The sequence below is a fragment of the Lynx canadensis genome, chromosome A3, assembly GCF_007474595.2.
Source record: "Lynx canadensis isolate LIC74 chromosome A3, mLynCan4.pri.v2, whole genome shotgun sequence".
Classification (NCBI taxonomy): Eukaryota; Metazoa; Chordata; class Mammalia; order Carnivora; family Felidae; genus Lynx; species Lynx canadensis.
The window spans coordinates 103,556,836-103,571,850 of record NC_044305.1 but is presented as its reverse complement, the minus strand read 5'-3'; positions in this window follow the sequence as shown (position 1 = coordinate 103,571,850).

Genomic DNA, 15,015 nt, shown 5'->3' with positions numbered 1-15,015 from the left:
ACCTAGTTTCCCCCAATGGCATCAGCTGCAGAACCATAGTACAATATCACACCCCAATTTTGACATGGTATGGTAAATATACAGAGCTTTCTCATCACCACGGAGGTTCCTCCTGTGTCTGTTTTATAGGCACACCCTGTTTCCTTCCCTTGCCTCCCCTATAATTCTTAGCAAACACAAATCTGTTCTCCATTTCTATCATTTTGTCATTCCAAGTTGTGCAAATGGGATCACATAATATGCAGCCTTCCGGGGCTGACTTTTTCCACCCAGCATAATTTTCTAGAAATCCATCCAAGTTGTTGCATCTATCAGTAGTCTGTTTCTTTTTATTACAAAGGAGTACTCCATGGAGTGGATGTAGCACAGTTTGTTAAACCATTCACACATTGAAAGACATCTGGTTTTCTTCCAGTTTTGACTATTAGGAATAAAGCTATTATAAACATTTGTGCATAGGTTTTGGTATGAATATAGGTTTTAATTTCTCTAGAGTAAATGCCCAAGAATGTGTTTGCTGGGTCAAATGGTGGGTACATGATGATTTTTTTTTTTAAAGAAATTGCTGAACCGTTTTTCAGAGTGGCTGTAACATTTAACATTCCCACCAGCAATGTAGGAGTGATTCCATTTCTTCATGTCCTCACTAGCCTTTCACGGTGTCACTGTTTTCTATTTTAGCCACTCTGATAGATATATAGTAATATTTAATTGTGGTTTTAAGTTGCGTTTCCCTAATGGATAATGATGTTGAACATTTTTTCCTGTGTTTATATGCCATTTGTATATCCTCCTTGTTGAAATGTCTGCTCTGACATCTTTCGCCCATGTTCTAATTGGATTTGGTAGTTTTTTTTTTTTTTAACTGCTGAGTTTTTAGAGTTCTTTATGTATTCTAGATACTAGCCCTTTGTCAGATAGTTTGTAAATATTTTCTTCTGGCTTGTCCTTCTATCTTGACATAGTCTTTTTTCCAGAGTAAAAGTTCTTAATTTTGATGAAATCCAGTTTATCAGTTTTCCTTTTATGGATCCTACTTTTGGCGTATGTCTCATAATTTTTCACATATCCCTAGGTCCTGAAGACTTTATCCTACAGTTTTTTTCTAAACTTTTTTACTTCTACATTTTACATTTCGGTCCACAATTCATTTTGAGTTAATTTTTGTATAAGTTAGGAAATTTGGGTTGAGATTCATTTTGTTGGTCTAAGAATGTCCAATTGCTCCAGGAAAAAAAGGCTATCTTTCCTCCACTGAATTGCTTTAACATCTTTATCTAAGCAGTTGGACATATTTGTATAGTCCTGTTTCTGCAGTCTCAGTTTTGATCCATGGATCTATGTGTCTATGCCTCTGCCAATATCATATGGTCAGTCCTGATTACTGTAGTTACATACATCTTGAAATCTGCTGAATTTTTTCCTCTCACTTTATTCTTTTTCAAAATTGTTTTAGCATTTTCATTCTTTCCCTTTCCATGTAAATATTAGAATAATCTTATCTATATTATTTGAAAAATCTTGCTGGGATTTTGATAGGAATTATGTTAAACCTGTATAACAGTTTTTGGAAAAGTGACATCAATGCTATACTGGATCTGGGGTGCCTAGATGGCTTAGTCGGTTGAGCGTCCAACTCTTGATCTCTACTCAGGTCATGATCTCACAGTTTATGAGTTTGAGCCCCTCGTTGGGCTCTGAGCTGACAGCACAAAGTGTGCTTGAAATTCTCTCTCTCCCTCTCTCTCTCTGCCCCTCCCCCTGCTCTCGCTCTCTCTCTCAAAAATAAATAAACATATGAAAATTATGATGCTAAGTGTTCTAATCCATGAATATGGTATGTCTCTCCATTTATATAGATTTCATTTCATTTCTTTTATCAGCACATTGTTGTTTTTGACATACAAGTCTTATACATGTTTTGTTAGATTTACACCTAATTATTTATTTCTTTTGTTTTTTTGAGAGGTTGTAAATTGTATTGCATATTTTATTTTAAGTGTCTACACACCCATCACTAGTATGTGGAGATACAGTTGATTTTTATTTATTATTCTTATAATCTATAATCTTTCTGAACTTACTTACTAATTCTAGGAGTTCTTACAAATTCCTTGGAATTTTCTACATAGACAAACATGTCATCTGAAAACAGGACAGTATTTCACTAGATATGGGATTCTGGGATGAGGGTTCTTTTCTTTCAGCACCTGAAGGCATTTTTGGCTTCATGGTTAATAACTAAAATCCATTGTCATTCAAATTGTTTTTTCCCTTATAAGTAAAGTGTGTTATTTCTCTCTACCTTCAAGATTTTTTGGAGGGGGTGGGTCTTTAGTTTTCAAAAGTTTAACTATGATGTTCCATGTGTGGATTTCTTTGGGTTTATCCTGGGTCAGGTTTGCTCAGCTTTTTGAATTTGTTGGTTTCTGTCTTTTGGCAAAAATGGGGAATTTTTTTTTGGTCATTTCATTAAGTGCTTTTTAGTCCTACCTCCCTTTCTTCTACTTCTGTAACTCTGATAACACTTAAGTTAGATATATTTTTTTTTTTTTATAATCACACAGGTCCCTAAGCCTCTGTTCATTTTTTTTCAGTCTATTTTCTTTCCATTGTTCGGAGTCATAATTTCTATTGTTCTGTTTTCCAGTTTACTGATTCTTTCCCCTATCTCCTAAATTTTGCTGTTGAGGATATCCACTGAGTTTTTATACAGGTCATTATACTTTTCAGTCCTCACGTTTCTATTTGTTTTTTTGTATTTCCTATTTCTTTGCTGAGATTTTTTGTTTGTTTGTTTCAAGTGTGGTCATATCTGATTGTTGAAGCATTTTTATGAAGGTTGCTTTAAAATCTTTGCTGGATAATTCTAGCATTTCTGTCATCTCAGTATTGGCAACTATTGGTTGTCTTTTTCTTCAGTTTGACTTCTGATTGAAACCTGGACATTTGGGGTATTAAATTATGAAACAATGGGATTTTGTTTAAGCCTTCTGTTTTTGATCCATTGCTCCAGTGGGAGAAAAGGAGCATACTACCTTATTACTGCCCTATAGGGACAGAAGTCAATTCTCCATTCAACCCCTGCTGATATCTAAGGGGGGCTCCTTTTTACTGCTGGGTGAGGGTAGAACTTACAGTTGCCAACTGGGCCTCCACTGATACCTTCCTGGTGGTGAAGGGTAGGAGAGCTTCATTGCTGCTCCCCACATTGTCTCCATTAACACTGGCAGTGTCTCTGCTATCACCATGCAATGGTTAAATCCTTCCTTTCACTAGGCCTCCTTTACAGCACTCCATCTGGAAGAGGAAGGAGTGCATCTCCACTGCCAGGTGTAGGTGGAAGTCTAGCCTCCCCATGTGGTCTCCACTGTCATGATGGCAGACACCTCATTACGGCCTGGCAAGGGTGGAAGACTAAGCTCCCCACTCAGCCTTGAGAAGACATGTTGATAGAGCCATAGTCTTCTATGGTGTTTGGCTGGAGTAGGGTGGTTATTGTCTAAAAATTTTCTGTCTTGCTTGACAGCCCCTTTTGACTGGAGAGGACATGCTTTTGTTGGGGTTTATATCTGCATCTATTAATGTTCTTGGGTTGACATCTTCTTTAACTCTGAGTGTGGGATATATGAGGTAAAAAGGAAACCCAGAGAATTCACCACTGTGTCATTCCTCAGCTCCCCATATCCCTAAACAGACTGTTGTCTTCTCCTCACATTTGAGTCTTCTTATGTTTGTAATATATATATGACAAAACCTGAACAAAACCCTGCTATATATATACTATATATATATATATATATATATATATAGTATATATATATAGTCTCCCTATATATAAACTATATATGGACTATATATATATGTCAAAGTGGGCTTTGACTATGATTTTTGAGAAGAAAAAATGGTATCTGATAGAATGTTTTCTGGAGAGCTTCATGATTTCATTTGAACTCAGACTGATGGCCTCCCTGGATCTTCAATTTTTTTAGTCCTTTTTCACTTGAACCATCCCCAGACCCTCTGTTCTCGTGCTGAAGAGTCTGCCTGCAACTGTTTCATCCAGTGACAATATCTTACTTTATCTGGAGGATTCTTTCCAGTCCTTGCTGGCCTGAGAACCATACAATCCTGATTCCTATAAGCCCAAGCAAGAAATTTTCCTAGGAAAGGAGTTAACCTATCTATGGTAAAATGAGAAAAATAAAATATATTGAGTTTTTTGTAATGAAAAATAGTTTTTCATTAAAAATGTCATTATGTTCTTCCTACTTTTTAGGTGCTGAATGTTACCATTTAAATAAAATAGTGATAGTGGTCCATTTTTTTGATATCCTTACTTGACTATATATATATATATATATATATATATATATATAGGCAATTACATGTTGGTTTGCCCCATATTGATTTTTTCCTTTCCTTTTCTCTTCATTGAAAAGAAATGAGGTCTACTTTACATATACTGAAGTATACAAATATCAGTGGTACAGTTCATTGAGTTTTGACAAATAAAATGGTAGATTGTATAATGTACACCCCATCACCCAAGAGATTTCCCTCAGCCTGTTTCCACCAATCCCTCCCTTTTGCCCCCAAGGTTCTGACTTTGTCATTACATTTCAGTTTGGCTGCTCTAGAGCCTTATAGAATGGAAGCAAATAGACTCTCCTTTTGCTCAGCTTGATGTTTATGAGATGTTCAGTAGTTCATTTTTTCCTTTTTTTTTTTTTTTCTGAGTGATATTTCACTGTAGAGATATCTCCCAACTCCTTCTCTTTCCCAAATGATCTCTCTAGGCCCCTGCTATATCAATCTTGAGCAATTGGCCTTGTTACCTCCAACTGACCTCAGCTGCATCATTCCATGGGTATTAAGGTACAATGTCTTATTTATACTCACTATGGAAAGAAAAAATAACTGAAGACTTTAAGACTTACTTTTAATTTTTTTCTTGCATTAGAAAACAATTAAAAAATTGTTTATTCTTCTGTTGATTGACATTTATGGTATCATGGATCAGTATTATTATGAATAAAATTGTCAGGATCATTTTTATACAAGGTTTTTTTGACATGTTTTTCATGTCTTTTGGTAAATACTTAGAATGGTTGGTATGGTAGACATTTATTGAACTGTTTAAGAACCATAAACAGTTCTTTTAAAAGTGATTATATCATTTTACATCCCCACTAGTAACATATAAAGGTTCCATTTTTCCACATTCTCATCAACATTTGGTGTTGTCAGTCTTTTAAATTTTAGCTATTTTAGTGGATGCGTAGTAATATCTCATTATGTATTAATTTTCATTTCCCTAGTATTTAATGGTGTTGGGCACCCTTTCAAGGTGCTTATTGTTTCTTCTTATGTCTTAGTCTTTTGTCCATTTTTAAACTGTGTGTTATTGTTGTTTTAAATATTGAGTTATAAGACGTATACATTCTACGTACAAGTATCTGGAATTTTCCCAGTCTGCGGCCTATTCATTTTCTTAACAGTATCTTTTAAGAAGCTGAAGGTTTTAAGTTCAATGGACAAAAAAATTGTCAACTTAAAATTTTTTGTCAGTGTCTTTGGGCCTTGTCTAAGAAATCTTTGCCTAACTCAAGTTTGCAAAGATATTCTCTCATGCTTTCTTCTAGAAGCTATGTGATTTTTGCTTTTACATTTTGGTCTATGTCTTATCTCAAATAAATTTCTGAGTATAGTATGAGGTAGGGGTTGAAGTTCATTATTTTTTATACAGTTATCCAAGTGTTCAAGCAACATTTGTTAAAAAGATTATCCTTTATTAGCACCTGGGTGGTTCAGTCAGTTAAGTGTCCAACTCTTGATTTTGGCTCAGGTCATGATCTTAGAGTTCATGGATTCGAGCCCCGTGTCAGGCTCTGCACTGACAGTGTGGAGCCTGCTCAGGATTCTCTCTCTCCCTCTCTCTCTCTGCCCTTCCCCCACTCGTGCGTGCATGCTCTTGCTCTCTCTCTCTCTCTTTCTCAAAATAAATAAACTTAAAAAAAAAAGATTGTCCTTTATCCGTGGAAATATTTTGGCTTCTTATTAAGAAAAAATTGATCATGTAAGTGTGGGTTTGTCTCTGGGCTCTCTATTCTATTCCACTGATGTACTTATCTCCTATTTTGCTAATTCTGTCTTTATTATTATATTAAATTTTATACCAGAAAATGTAAGGCCTTCAGATTTTTTATTCCTTTTCAAAATTGTTTTTGTTATTCTGAAAACTGCCTATTTCCATACATATTTTAGAATTAGCTTGTGAATTTCATGGAATAAAGAAAGGGACAGCTAGGATTTTGATTGTGATTCCATTAAACCTATATATCAGTTTGGGGGGAATTGATGTTTTAACAGTCCATGAACATGGTATGTCTCTTCATTTATTTAATTCTTCCCAACAATGTTTTAGAATTTTCAGTAATAGAGTTCTTGAACAGATTTCATTAAATTTATTACAAAGTGTTTTTTTTTCAAAGCTATTGCAAATTATGTATTCAAAATTTTAATTTTCTATATGTGTGTTTCATATTTAGTACACACACAATTAATTCTTGTACATTGCCTCGTATACATAAGCTCACTAACTCACCTAATAGTTCAAGCATTTTATTTGTAGATTCCCTGAGATTTTCTAAGTACTCAATCATGACATCTAAAAATAAAAAGACTTGGGGCGCCTGGGTGGCTCAGTCGGTTGGGCGTCCGACTTCGGCTCAGGTCATGATCTTGCGGTCCATGAGTTCGAGCCCCGTGTCGGGCTCTGTGCTGACAGCTCAGAGCCTGGAGCCTATTTCAGATTCTGTGTCTCCCTCTCTCTCTCTGGCCTTCCCCCATTCATGCTCTGTCTCTCTCTCTCTCTCTCAAAAATGAATAAACATTAAAAATTTTTTTTTATAAATAAATAAAATAAAATACAAGACTTACTTCTTTCTTTTCAACCTATATGTTTTATAAAGATCCCACCAAGAGTCAAGTTGAGCGAGGGCTGCTTTAATTAGACCAAGGTCATTGTCCCTAGTCCAATTCCCACACACCCCCCACTCCCATACTGCCTTTTTTGTCCTGTCAGCAGTTGAGCTGGGAGGATGTTAGACTATAGTCTGGGATATCTTCGATTCTCCATTGGGTTCAACTTCTGGTTGTAACTATGGGATCAAAGTTCTCTTGAATCTTTCTACATTCTAACTAGAAGTACAAGTCCTCCCAAATTTCTTTCAAAGCATCAGGACACAGTGTTTTCAAATTACTGCTTCAGGTCCTGATTATTTTTGAAGTTTTCATGAAATATTAGTTAAAGAAAAAAACGAGGAAGGATTTTTCTCAAATATACCAATCATGCATATGTTCATGTTAAGAAAATAAACTAAATTTTTTGATAGAAAACATTACTTTTGAAATTGTTTGGGTCCATGAAATTCAAAGCTCCAGGACCCACTGACACAGAATTTCTCCCTAATATCTTGGGTTTTACTGTATGTTTGGCAGTTTGTGGGGCTTCTGTTTCTTGAAAAAATGTTTGGACTGAAAATTATTCCTTCTTGGGTATGCTTACATTTCTTTGGGTCTGTATTTACAAGGTTGAACTATCAGTTGATTAAACTACTGCATTCTTTTGTCTGAAAAGGTGTAAAGCTAATAGGTGTGAAGCTTTATTATAACCACCTAATTTAATATTCTTTCTAGTTTCACGTAAATGTCTTTGTAGAAAATGCTACCAAGAGCGGCATTGTGGTTACTTTAATTCCATTGCCAATACTTTTATATGGTTTCCTGTATTCTAAAGGGAAAGCTATAAGCACTTTTCTTCTTTTAAAACTTTTCCTCTTATGAATCAGTAGCAGTATGAATAAATGTCAGAAGTTCTTATTAAGTGGTTAAAGTTGATGTCTCTGTCTCAGCATTCTTGTTTTAGGTAATGATGATTAAGCAGACTTCATAATGGAAAATGCCAGAGTGTTAAAGAAATTTTTTTTCTTACTAAGTAAAGAACACATGATAATAGTAATATTTGTAAATACTCGCTTTGTGCCAAACTTGCTTAATCCTTATATTTTAAAGATAAGAAAGGTAATCATGGCTTCGAGGTCACAACATCAGGGTTCAAAAGTCCCACTCCTTTACTGAAATGGGCATTGTCAGTAATATTTAGAAAATACCAGGGTTGTGTACTCTCCAGTTGAAAAACATTGTGATAGGAAGAACATTTTGAAGGTTAATTTGTCTCTCCTCAAAATGAACTCTTGGGTTAGGTGAAATGAGGTATTTTGTTTTTGTTTGTTAAGGAAGGCAATTTCTCCATTCTAACATTTCAGATTATACTAAATATTTTTATTAGCTGAAGAACTAATCACATAAAGTATAATTTATACTGATTCAGAGCAAATACTAAGCTGGAGTCCTGATTATTTAATACAACCACAGAATTTCATTTCTTGCTAATGGAACTTGGCTATAGAGAAAACCATGGGAACGTACATGTTTTTGGGACCAGGAGGCCCAATATGCTAAGCTCCGGCAGGCTTGAGATGCGAGCGGCCAGTAAAAACAAGAGCTGAGCTCCCCTTTCCAGTGATTGTTGGGTAAATTGAGAGAGTTAGAATCATAGCACGTCGTGTGCTATTATGCCCCCATGTGAGTGTTTCAGGTATGTTTTTCTTTACGTTTACCACTAGCCAGGCATTTGGACTAAGATGGCAAATCAGCTGTTACAGACCTACCACTGTGACCCTTTTCCTATAGAGGCTGTCAATTCTTTAGGAAAGGTGAGTGGACGGGAAACAAGATCACAGCCTGCCTGTGTGAATCCAGTGAGTTTGGACGTCTCCACAAAAAGTTGTGATAGCTGCAAATTGAATTTTACTTGATTGTGACAGTTTTCACTGACCACTCTGTGACGATCAGCATGTTTCTCTTCTGAAGGGATTTGAACTGTGTTTGGTGACTTATGGTACGGATCAGAGGAGCAGAGAGGGCCTGTAGACCTGTGCAGCAGAGCGCATCCAACTTCCTGAAGAAGAATCTGCAGAGCAAGTGGCCCTCCCTTTACGGGAAGAAAAGCTGTTTCCTTGAATACCCTTGTGTCTAAGCCCCACTGGCCCGGGCATCGTTTCTGGAGACTTGGAGGCTTATCCTTCTCAGGAAAAGCATCCAGATCACCAGGCTGGCCCTTTTGTATCATGGCAGCTGGCTCTGAAGCCAAGGCCCTCAGCACCTCCCTCTAGTGGCAAGATCCTAGAGGCCCCCTGGGCGGTCCATTACTGCCCTAGCCCTCTTGGGGAGTCTGAGCCAGCGTGGCTGGCCAGACCCACATTCCCCACACTCAGCACATATGGAATATCGATTTTGACTTCGAGAGAACATCAGGGGCCACACGTTTGGACAGGGGCAGAGGCATTTCCTCATGGCAACCCTCTACCCTCCAGAGATGGAAACGGGGGGGGAGGGGACGGGGGTAAAGATGGAGGCAGAATGGGTAGAGACGGGGCTGTAGAAGCAGAAAGAAAGCTCTGGATTAAAACCCTGGTTGTGCCAGTTATGAGGTATGTTACTTGGAGCGAAGTTAAATGACATGTTCATGTCCCTTCAGCTAACACAGCAACTATTTCCCGACGGCCGTACTCAGGCAGTCAACCTGTAACCAAGAACAGAAAGCTTGAAAGAGGCTTAATTAAGTTATGGTAGGCCAAGTAAGGGGGAATGGGAAATGTGGTGATTCAGTGAAAGGTAATGAAGAGCGTCAAGTGGAAAGCAAGATAAATTTGCTTGGCCCAAGCAGAAGGGGCAGATTGTGCTTGGGTTGCAGGTGAGGAAACTAGTTGTGGGAGCTCCATCAATCAAATTCTATTAAAGGACTCAAGTTCACAATCAAGAATTTTACTTTAAAACTAAACTGAGTAGCAAGTGGAAGTGATTCTGGGCTTTTCAGAAGAAAAATGATCAGATCAAAACAACACTCGAGAAAGGTAATGTTGTGAGGCAAGAATCTGAAGAACTTGGTGAGGGTTTGAATCAGGCGGCTACAAAACAAGAGTGGAAAGGGTTCTCACACCAGATTTTTAGTATAACAACAGAGCAGAGGATTATGGATGACTTTTCCACGGGGGATAAAGACAGACAACAAAAATAAGCCAACCTTTCTCTTGTTGAGAGGTTTTAGCAGTGTGCCTGAGGGATGGACGCTGATACTCCTTTTATTTCACACTCTTAACAACCTTCTAGAGAAGGTGGTAGTTACTAAAATGCAGCAATACATTTTGCTATTGTTTCATTCACACGCATGTGGACACACACACACACACACACACAATCATTATAAAAGCTTTCAGACATATAAAAGGGGCCCAATTCATACAATAAGTAGCATCGTTGTACCTATTCCCTAGCTTGTCACTTCCAGGCTCCCATCACAGCACAAGTGGAACCCACCCACTCGGCTGATGAATGGCATTATGTGTTGATATATGACCTTTCTCAAGAAGGATACTCTTTAAAGCTGTTTTAAACAAGAAGCACCTTACGCATCCTAGAATAAAAAGAGACATCCATTTGGATAGAAGTGGCAAATTATGGGTCCCTATACATGGGCTGGATTTCCACATACTGTCACACTCAGACCCCAAGCTTCCATGTAAATAGACAAATTCACATTGAAACTTATTGGTCTGAGTTTCTCGGGAGCCTTTAAAGGCCCTACTGATAGTATTGGGGGGAATAAAGCGTCAACAACTCTTTTGCTGCCTTTTGCAGTATGGGCTTCACATAATTACCTCACTCTATCCTCCCAACCAATTCTGAGGTCAGACCTCTAACCTACACTTTAAAATTTTTATCATGTTTATTTATTGATTTTGAGAGAGAGAAAGAGCGCAAGCAGGGGAGGGGCAGAGACAGAGAGAGGGAGAGAAAGAAACCCAAGCAGGCTCTGCACTGTCAGTGCAGAGCCCAATACGGGGCTCCAACCCACAAACCGTGAGATCATGACCTGAGCCGAAATCAAGAGTTGGATGCTTAACCAACTTAGCCACCCAGGAGCCCTTAATCTACCCTTTATAGTAGACAGACTCCTGGCCATGGAGATGAACCCCTGTTGGCCACCTTGTTTAAGAAATCTCTGGGAGTAGGGAAACACTGCAGTCCCATGAACTAAAGTCATAGAGATGTGCTAGTCTATCCCATCATACTAGCTGACTCTGGTTAGGTCTGACCAGGCCCCATCTGTTTCTCTCTTCTAATGGTGCAGGAGAACCTAAACGTTTAGGACACTTGGAATCCCTAGTTGCAATGATTTTCTGCCTTGCCCCCCCATCCCTGACACTTTGATGTTACGGAGTATTTTTGTTGGAAGCTCAAGTCCCTTGTAGAGACGGTAAAGGCATGGCAGATGGGTTATATAAGCCACGTCGTGGTGATTTGCCTTCTATACTGGGTTAGGAAAATGGGGTGGGTGCTGGTGCGCGGTGGGACTTCCACTCTGCTATTCAGATTCTCTCCCAGATACCCCACCAACTGGATAGTCATTTGGCTTTATAAACTTCTCTTTTACGACCTGAAATTCTCTTTCAGTTAAGAAAGATATTGTCCTCAGATAATTAAGAGGGTAGAAGTATAACTGAAGATTACCCTCTCCTCCCCACCCCCGTGATGGCAATTTGAATTTTACTTATTTTTATTTTTTTTAATTTTTTTAATGTTTATTTATTTTTGACAGAGAGAGAGAGAGAGAGAGAGAATCAGAGCATGAGTGGGGGGAGGGGCAGAGAGAGAGGGAGACACAGAATTCCAAGCAGGCTCCAGGCTCCGAGCTGTCAGCACAGAGCCTGACGCGGGCCCTCGAACCTGTGGACTGTGAGATCATGACCTGAGCCGAAGTTGGACGCTCAACCGACTGAGCCATCCAGGCGCCCCACAATTTGAATTTTAAAAGGAAGATACCTGGGGTGCCTGGGTGGCTCAATCTGTTGTGTCCGACTTTGGCTCAGGTCATGATCTCATGTTCATGGGTTCAAGCCCCGTATCAGGCTCTGTGCTGAGCTTAGAGCCTGGATCCTGCTTCAGATTCTGTCTCTCTCTCTCTCTCTCTCTCTCTCTCTCTCTCTCTCGCAAAAATAAACATTAAAAAAATCTTAAAAGGTAGATGTCTGTTTTCGTTACCCATTGCCATATAACATATCACCCTAAAACTTAATGGCGTAACAAAGCAATTGTTTATTTCTTGCAATTCCATGGGTAGGCAACCTGGGTCGTTCTCTGACTAGCCTTAGGTAGGATCACTCCTGTGGTTGCCGTCATCTGAGTTCAAATGGACTAGAAGGTCCTGGATGGCCTCACTCACATATCTGAGAGTGGGCCTCGGCTGCTGACCGAGGGAACTTGGATCTTCTCCACATGGCCTTGGGCATCCTCCAGCAGGCTAGACCTGCACAGCAAAGTGGTCTCAGGGTCCCAGGAAGCGAGAATGGGCATGCATTGCAAGGCTTCTTGAGACCTAACCTCTGGAAGTCACACAGTGTCACCTTCTCCACATTCTATTGGTCGAGGTAAGTCACAAGGCAGCCCAGATTCAAGGGATGGAGAAAAAGGTGCTATCCCAGTGCCCACAAGAAAGGGGCTAACTGAGGGCCATTTCAAGCTGAGGTAAGGGATTTGACACAGAGAACAGCAGGAGGTCCCCTGGTGTTGGTAACAGAGGTGGGGGGCATGGGAAGAGGCAGGAAAACCTTCTGCACAGAGTCTTTGGAATAGCTGGGGTGTCATTGGACACCTCATACCTTGAGCATCTATTGTATAATTAACACCAACACAAGGAAAACTGGATTTTGTTTAGAAGGCTGTAAAGCTTAGATACTGCCCATTCTAGACCATCCTAGTCTCCCACCTGGAATAAGGAAAATGCTGGGACAAAGAGGAAGAAAAGAGACAAACTACTGCAACTAGGTAGGGGTGGGAAGGCAAACTCATTATAAATTTCCCCCTGAAAATCCACATACCAACTTGCCTACCCACTGTCCCTTGAGTGTTGAGCACTTCCACTTTCTTCAAGGTAAATAGTCTCAGATCCCCGTCCCTGGATAGTTCCAGTGGATCTCATGTTATTATTTTTAGAGCAATACTGCCCATGCTATGGGTTCTTTAAATTTTTTTCTATAAGAATTTGTAACTTGTTCATGCTCTTTTATTTTTAAAGGACACCTATGCATTGGTGTATTCTCAAAAGCTGGCGAATTTTCTTTGTAAAGGGACGGGTGGGCTTGGGGTGCTTTGACCAGAATAGTTGGGTCATATACTGGCATAATGGGGAGCGGGGGAGGCTACTATATGCGCCATTTTTGTGCTTATATTATGGACGTATATGTTTGGTAATAAAACTAAACTTTATTATTTTTTTCAACGTTTATTTATTTTTGGGACAGAGAGAGACAGAGCATGAACGGGCGAGGGGCAGAGAGAGAGGGAGACACAGAATCGGAAACAGGCTCCAGGCTCTGAGCCATCAGCCCAGAGCCCGACGCGGGGCTCGAACTCACGGACCGCGAGATCGTGACCTGGCTGAAGTCGGACGCTTAACCGACTGCGCCACCCAGGCGCCCCATAAAACTAAACTTTAAAAGTACAGATGTACCTTGTTTTATTGTGTTTCGTGGGTATTGCGTTTTATTTTTTTTTTTACAAATTGAAAGTTTGTGCCAACACGATGTTAAGCAAATCTGTTGACGCCATTTTCCCACCAGCATTTTCTCACCTTGTGTCCTTGTATCACATTTTGGTAATTCTTGCAATATTTCAAACTTTTTCATTATTATTTTATTTGTTGTGGTGATCTGTGATGAGTGACTACAACTAGCTGAAAGCTCAGATGATGGTTAGCATGTTTAGCAACAAAATCTATTTTAATCAACATACATATGTTGTTTTTGAGACATAATGCTATTGCACACTTAACAGACTAAGCTATAGCGTGAAACATAATTTTTATATGCGCTGGGAAGCCAAAATATTCCTTTGACTTGCTTTGTTGCAATATTGGCTTTGTATTAGTGGTCTGGAACTGAACCTGCTATATTTCTTTTTTTTTAATATGAAATTTATTGTCAAATTGGTTTCCATACAACACCCAGTGCTCATCCCAACAGGTGCCCTCCTCAATACCCATCACCCACCCCCCGCCATAAACCCTCAGTTTGTTCTCAGTTTTTAGGAGTCTCTTATGTTTTGGCTCCCTCCCTCTCGAACCAATTTTTTTTCCTTCCCCTCCCCCATGGTCTTCTGTTAAGTTTCTCAGGATCCACATAGGAGTGAAAACATATTGAACCTCCTATATTTCTAAGGTATGCCTGCCCTTTGCTTAGTCCTAGGGGACTCCCTCGTAATAAGAAAAAACTACCGTATATATAATAATAAATGCTATATTCGCTACTTAAGTTTATTTTCTATTAAGGAGATCCTATTTGTAAAAAGTCTTTGAAATTCTTCAACATCTCCTTGATCTAGAAGGCCTGTGTCTGCAGTATCCATCACTAAATCTCCAGTACCCCGCACAATCCGTACCACAGGATAGGATTCCAGTATGTATTTAGTAAGGGAAAGGACGATAATAATAATGATCATCCCCACAGGCAGAGGTAAGGGAGTATCTGGAATCGGAGTCAAACTTGTTATATAAGAAGTGATGCCCGATCCTTGGATCTGGACCAATGGGCCTGTTGCGGTCTGCAACAAATGGAGAAAGGGAGAAGGAGGAATATTTTAGACGGCCTCAGAAATTTAGGTTGAACAAAGAATCTTAGCAGTTGACACATGGTCTTCCCCTTCTATAACAGCATTCATCTGTAGAGTTTCATTTGAAGGGGTTGCTCCCTGAACACTTATGAGTGAGAAAACCCTCCTCTTCTCCAGCCGTTAGATCCTTTTGTATCACTTTATTCTTATTTTTCAAGTTGTGAAGGGGTGCCTGGGTGGCTCAGTTAAGCGTCCGACTTCGGCTCAGGTCATGATTTCATG